Raw genomic sequence first — 7,771 nt, forward strand, 5'->3', positions numbered from 1 at the left:
CTTATGTGTTGAGAAACCCTTCAAGCACACAGCTTAATGTTATGAAGGAGGCTGGCATGAGGCAGAGGTGAGATTTAGTTCCTAGCTGCATCCTTTGAACCCTTGAGAACAAGAGTGGCCTCCAGCACAGTGGGTTGAGAAGCATCATGTCTACGAAACAATAAATCGAAAGTCCACTAGAGGGCAACAGCAGGCCAGGAATTGGCTGCAAGCTGTGCATTGAAACAACTGGGGTGACCAAACCTCTAGGACCACAGTTCTGTGAACAAAGGAACAGAAGTGGCGAGGATGAGACACAGCTCTGGTGGTAAGGGGAGCATCTGTAAAGAAACTAGGTGAGATGGCTCAGTGGGTAAAGGTGCTTGGGGCCAAACTTGCTGACTTGAGTTCAATCCCCAGGTAGGAAAGAGCTGAATACCTGAATGCCACAAGTTGTTTTGTTTTCTAAACAACACATACACACACACACACACACACACACACACACACACGCGCGCGCGCGTTTAAAGCAAGTCAGAAGCCAGGAGGCCTGGACTGGAAGCAGAGGTTCTAGAGAGACAGCGACAGCCCTTAAAAGTGTTAATGCAGAGACTGCAAACCAAGGCCCACTGGAAATTCAAGAATCTGGTTGAGAATGGAGGGCACCTAGGTCCTAAGCAAATGCTAACCCACTCAGCCTGAGAAAGATATGACTGCAGTCACCTGTGATGACTTCCTGACCTATGTCCTTGGCTGGAGAAGCCCCACCCAAGCATGTGCATTGCCTTCGCCTCCTGCACTCACTCACTGACTGTGTGACCAAACCCTCCACATCTCATTTCCCTTATCCACTAATTGGGTGTGATGATGGTGGTTCGGGCAGGAGCTTTAAATGAGATTTTAGATAGTGTTTATGTGGGGTCCCGATGCTGTGCTCATGTGAGTGCGAGTGCCCTCGGAGGCCCAAAGGTGAGGGATCCATTTGAGCTGGGGTCACAGGTGACAGTGAGCTGCCTAGGACCTGTGCTTCTGCAAAAGCAGCCAGTGCTCTTAGCTGCTGAGTCACCGCTGCTCCAGCCCAAAGCTTACGTGAGGGATTCAGGGGAGGTCTGATATCTTACAAAATACTCCGAATTAAAGCTTCAAGCATTTTTGTCACCAGGCAACCTGACGCTGGTCAGTCTTGTCACCTTGAAACCTCTTGATTCTTGACGAGACTTGGGTGGTAGAGGTGGGAGGGGAGGGCCTACCATTTTCATTGCACTGCAGACAATCTCCAATTATTAAGTAACTGTTCCCAGTGCCTGCCTGCAGAGCACTGTGAGGATTAGATGTGCTATGGGCACAAAGGGCTTAGGGCAAACGTTAACAGACAGCAGCAGTTTGTGTCAGTCACCCCAGTCACCCGGGCTCAGTAGCTTAACCAGCGGCCATGCACACTTCTGAAGCCAGCTAGAGACTGGGTAATCCTGGCTAAATTTAGCTCAGCCCATCTTCTCATCCTCCTGTGGAGTAAGGAAAGCAACAGTGAAGTGAGGAAAGCATATGGAAAGACAGACCCCATGGCTTCCAAGCCAGAACTGGATCGGCATGGCATCTACCTGCTCTGTCAACCAAGCCAATCACATTGCCAAGCCCAGATTCTATGCTGGGAAAACAGAGTCTGCTATGTGATATACACTGTGTGGGGTGTGTTTGTTTGTTTGTTTGTTTTAGTTTTATTGTGCATTTCCCAGAACTAGTGTGAACACCCTTAGCTAGGTGACTGTCTTATCATGTTGCTTACCATTGGGAAAGGATAGTATGGGGCAGTCACAGGGGCATGAGAGGCAAGATCTAACCAGAACTGGCTGGCTCCAAAGCTCAGGCTGTGAGTTACTATACTCTGGTACTTCCCTTAGTAAAAGACCGGTAAGCAACATGGGCTTGGTAAGACTGGGGCCCTAGGTGGGACCTAAATACTGTGCTGCCTTTTTCCTGGAGCTGGGGTCTCTAGTGAAAGCATGGGACTTCTATGTCTCTTAGTGGATCAGGTGGCAAAGCAAAGGCTGATGTGATGGACTTATAAAGGAGCAGGTCCCCAGCGGGCTGGTGCTGGCCTGTAACCTCAGCTACCTGGGAGAGAGGCTAATAAAGAGGTCAACCTGAGCAACTTAGCGGGACCCTGGCTCAAACGTGGTAACATACAGTTCAATGGTTATAACATGGCCCAGGCTTTGTGTTCAGCCTCAGTAGAAAAAAAGAGGAGGAGGCAGAGGGGAAAGGGAGGGGAAGAGAAGCTGAGGGGAAGAAACAAAAGCAAAAGTAGACAGATTTCCAAATTCAAGGTGGCCTGCCATGCAAGTGAAACATCAATTAAGCAATCTAGACAATGAGAGAAACATTTGCAAACTATTTATCTGAGCAGGAGCTAATAATTGGAACCTAAAAGGAATTCAAGCCATTCATTAGCCGTACACTCCAACTAAAACACTCAGATAAATCTAAATAGGCATTTCTGAAGGAAGACATACAGGAAAGACATGCAGGAAGACCAGCAGGAAAAAAAGTAATGCCATCTGAGAAGCAAGAGTCAAAGTCACAGAAAGATGTTACAAGACTGCTCATGGCAGTGTAAAAGACAGCAAGTTGAGGGCAGGGAGGAAAGCAGACTTCTGCACACTGCCTGTGGGGATGTAAATAATACAGCAATTGTGGAAACCAGAAAAGAAGTACCTTGAAAATTAAAAAAAAAAAAAAAAATGGGACAATCTAGCAACAGCACAGCAATCTCACATTTACTAAGGAAGATAAATCAGTACATGAGAGAGAAATCAACACTTCCATGTTCATTCTAGCAATATCCACAATGGTCAAGAGATGAATGCAATCTACATGCCCATCATCTGATAAGGGGATAAGGAAAATACGGCAGATAGGCACAATGGAATACTATTTGGCCACACAAAAAGAATGAGACACTGTCAGTTATAACAAAAATAGGTAAAAGTAGGCCCAAGTCATTGTATATAGTCAGATAAGCCAGACTCCATGAAATAAGCTCACTCACAAGTGTAAACCATGACCCCTGAAACCTGAGAGCAGCATGATGCTGAGCAGAGGGGAGCAGGGAAAGGAAGAGATGAGGAGGACATGTCCACTGGTGGGGACCGAGTTACTGTGAAGAGGGAAGATAAATCCTGCTGGGCTGTTGCAGGAGGTGAAGATCACGTGATGTGTTTGCTTTCAAAGTCAGCTCAATTTGCCAGGTTTTAATGTAAGTAAATAATAATTGAGGGAAACAAGTATGTTTACCTTGATTTAGACGATACTACAAATATATATATATATATATATATATATATATATATATATATAATCAAAACATCACATGACTCTTCAAAAATATGTACATTTTATGACAGTCTAAAAAGGATAACTAAAGTTAGTGTTAGCTCGATTGTGGAAATTACCTTATAGTGCATACATTTATCAAATCAACATGCTGTATATATTAAATATGTATAATTTTTGTCAGTCATACTTTACTAGAGCTGGAAAAGATTCTTTAAAAGACTTTAGAAAGATTAAACCAGACCTAGTGGCGCAGGTCTATAATCTTAATTATTCAAGTGGCTGAGGCAGTAAGTACAACCATGGCTGGTCAACACAGTGAGACCCTGCCTCAAAATAAAGTAAACACAATTTTAAAAGGTCGAGGATGCAGTTTAGTGGTAGAGCTCTTTCCCAGCATGCATGAGGTCCTCCCTATATCCCATCTGATTCTCAGAGACACGGAGAATGAAAAATGACAGAAAGAAAGACAAGGAAAAGCAAAGAAGACAAACAGCAAAGCAGGCAAAACGACAGGGCTGACAGCTCACAAGACAACCAGGAGGGCTGCAGCCTCCAAGCAGTCCTACACAGCAGCTTTATTTGGGAGCACTGCAGCTACCTGTGGTGTCCAGACCACAAAGGCCATTCTCATGCCAAAAACGCATGTCAGCATCTCATAATTGCATCAGTGGGCTTCGTTACCACTAGACCTAAGTCACTGAAATAACTGCACCTAAACTTACAAGAGTGCCTCGTGAGGCCGAGAGCAAGGGTTGCAAACTGGCCTGCAGACATTTTGTGTTTTGCCTGCACTGACCAAAAAGAAAAAGAAAAGAAAAGAAATGTTTAAAAAGTTGCCAATATTTAAAAATGGACAATGCTCTATTAAAACTCCAACTGTTCATGAACTCAGTCACTAAACGGGGTTTCTTTGCTCAGAATGAACTTTTCTGTCAAAGTTTGTTGGAAGTTACTCATAAAATCTACCTTGGTGTTTTCTCTAAGGGTGGTCTTGCTAGTTGGACTTTTATTTAAGGTCATAAGACTTCATTTCCCCACGTATTCGTCAGTAAACTTTAGAAAACCATATTTTCTGAGGAGGCATTATTATAAGCCTTCAATTTTATTGGCAAAAGTCACTCATAATTCCCTTCTATTGTCATAATGTTTTCAGTGTCTAGGATTCTATTTCCCTTTCCATTGATGCCATGATCATTTATCTTTCTCCTTTTTCATGAGATAATTTTGTTGGAAGCATATTTTATTGTTCTTCTCTATTTACTAATTCTCTGTTATTTCTTAACTTCTGTTATTTCCCTATGTCAGTATTCTGCTTTTATTATTTCTAGATTGCTTTCTTTGTATGTGATATGATAGATTTATTCCTAAGATTTTGAAGTTTGAATCTTAGTTCCTTGATATTGATCTTTCCTGATCTAGTACTTAACTCATTGGTTTCTGAGTGTTCTTTTAGCTTCATCTCACAGATATTGAAATGTAGAGCATCGCCAATCAATTTTCAACCATTTTAAGTTTATATCATAATTTGTTTTTTTACTTTGGTTCATGAGTTGTGATGGATTTGTTAAATTAGCATTCATTATCCACTCCAAATCTATCTATACACTAAAAAGATAATTGAGAATCTGGAATGTTAACAACCTCATCTGTCAGACTTCCTTACAGCTAGCTACAGTTCTGTGAAATGGGTTCTCCTACCAGATACACTTTACATTATTTGAAAGGTAGAAAGCAAACATCATCTTTCTGCTGAAACAAGGTCATGTATGTTTATTTTTACTTCAGCAGCATTCACATATTTATGTTCTCTTTCCCTCCCTTCCCTCCTATGTGCAAGCCCAGAACTGACAGTGGGTATCATCCTTGATCACTCTCCACCTTATTCAATGAAGCAGGGTCCCTCCTCAGCTGAGTTTACTAATCATCAGTCTATCTCACGGCTTGCCCCCAGGGATACCGTGTCTCTGGCTCCCAAAGGGTGGGATTGCAGGCAACTACTATGCCTGCCTAGATTTTATGGCTTTTAAGAGGGCTCTGGGGATCCAATACGAGGTCCTTTCACTTATCCTACAGGTGCTCTGCCCACTGAGCTTTCTTCCTAACCCCTGTCCCTGACTTTTGTCTGCATGATAGAAAACTTAAAGTGATATATTAAAAAGTTGTACTTTGGGGCTGGAGGGATGGCTCAGCAATTAAGAGCATTTGCCGTTCTTGCAAAGGCCCAAAGTTTGGTTCCCAGCACCCACATGGCAGCTCACAACTGGTCTGTAACTCCAATTCCAAGGCATCTGACACCCTTTGGCCTCTAAGGGCACCAGGCTCACACATATATGCAGGCAAAATACTCACACACATAAAGCAAAAATAAAAAAAAAAAAACCTTCTTTTAAAATTTGTACTACATAATGAATTTATCACTTCCCTCTAGCAATGTGACATTTTGTTTAAATATTAGAATGCTGCAGTGTTAGGTGCCGTGTGTGGGTGGGTGGGGTCTCCAGTCTTCAGGGCAGCAGAGTGATGAGCTGAGGCATGATTGCAGTTTGGCACAATGCAGATCAGCAGCCAGTGCTGACTCAAACTTTGGGAATCTGACCCCCATGTGGTTTGTTTTAGGCATATTTAAGCACAGCACAATCTGGTGAAAAACTACTCTTCCCTTCTCTGGAAACTTCTCCTTTTTCTCACAGTTCAACTTTGAATTTTTTTCTGGTGATGATTTCTTAGTAAATTCAAACGTGGTTCTTCTGAGAAGGTTTGCTTCCTTGTACTTGAGAAAGAGTCTGTGAGTGTAGTTTTCAGATTTGAAAATAATTCTCTATTAAAAAAAAATTAAAGTCGTTTTTGCCACTGTTTTCTGACTTTTATTTTGCCGCCAAGAATCTCTTTTCTAATGTCTATTCTTATTCTAATGTCTAATGTGTGTTTTAAAGGTGTCCTTTTCGTATGGGTGCCTATGCTTTGTTTATAATGTGTCCTCATGAATTTCTTGTAACGTAATGTCGTCTTCCAGATTCCAGGATGGGTTGCTTTTGGCGGGTCAGGACAATTCTTGGCTGTCGTCTCTTTACATGTTGCCTCCTTAACATGATCTCCTCCACAGCTGTCATGGGTCAGCCTCTCCCTTTCCCCTCCCCATCTCACTCATTCTCTCATTCTTGCATCTGCACCCTTCTGATCTGAATTATGAGTAACCTCTTTAACTTACTTCCTAACTCACCAGTTCTCTCTTCGGCATCATCCAAGCTGTCCCCTTCAGCTATGGCTTTTGTATTTCCTATCAGAGCTACTTGGTTGTTCCTTGCAGTCTCTTTACCATTCACACCTTAATTTTTTATGTGTCTGAGTACATTATTTTACAATTTGCATCTGATGATCTTAAGCCTGCTTCTGACTTTTTATTCCTCTCCTGATATTTTGGTATGTGTTTGTTACTAAGACAGGATCACACTATATAGCCCTAACTGGCCTGGAACTTTTTGTGTGAACCAGGCTGGCCTGGAAGTGGAGGCAATCCTCCTGCCACCACCTCTTGAGTGATGAGATTACAGGAGTGTCCTCCATGCCAGGCTTCCTATTTCCGACCATTTTCCAGCTGTCCCTCAGTTGCATGCCTCCTTCCCTTCCTTCTCCTCTTAATTCTGCCCTTGCTCTGCTCACTTGCTTAGCGGTAAGTAGTTCCCTAGAGGAAATCTCTGGAGCTTCCCCAGAGCTGTCTGCTCTTGCAGAGTTTCAGGTCTGCTGTTGTTTCCCTTGGGGCCCTATCAGCCTGGAGCTGTTCTAAATTTAGCAATGTTGCAGGGTTGTGGTTGTCTTTTTAATCATACATTGTATATAAGTTTGGACCTGGACTCTAAGAAAGCCAGTTTCTCATTATAAATTGTCAGTATATTTTGAACAATTTTCTTCTATCTAGTGTTAAAGTAGAAATAGTGACATCTTTTTGTTCTTCCATGTACCAGGGTTATCTGTGCGCCGTCCTACACTCAGACCATGCCTGAATTCTCACCCTGGTGCAGAAGGCTCTCCTCATAACCAGCCCATGCTGCTATGCGCTCACCGGCCCTGGGTTCTATACTCTGCCATCCTCTCTACTACCAACGATGACCCTCAAAGTGCACAGCCTTCTCCCCAACCTCAGAGTTCTCTTGGCAGTGTTTCATGAGATGCCTCTCCCCTCTTATTTCCGAACCACTGTAGATTTCCTTTATTGAAGCTTACTGATAAGTTTCTTAAAGCTCTCGTTTTATCTGACATTTTAAACTTCGTTCTTCCAACTGAGAAACCGGTCCTACTGGCCACCAAATCTGATGATCCAAGTTTGATTCCCAATACATATGGTCAAAGGAAAGAATCAATCCTGCAAGTTGTCCTCTGACCTCTATATGACAGCTGTGACACTCATGTGCACAATAAATAAGTAAAGAACAAGTGACAGAGAAGCAATTTATGGTTG

This window comes from Phodopus roborovskii, unplaced genomic scaffold, assembly GCF_943737965.1.
Source record: "Phodopus roborovskii unplaced genomic scaffold, PHOROB, whole genome shotgun sequence".
NCBI classification, from domain to species: domain Eukaryota; kingdom Metazoa; phylum Chordata; class Mammalia; order Rodentia; family Cricetidae; genus Phodopus; species Phodopus roborovskii.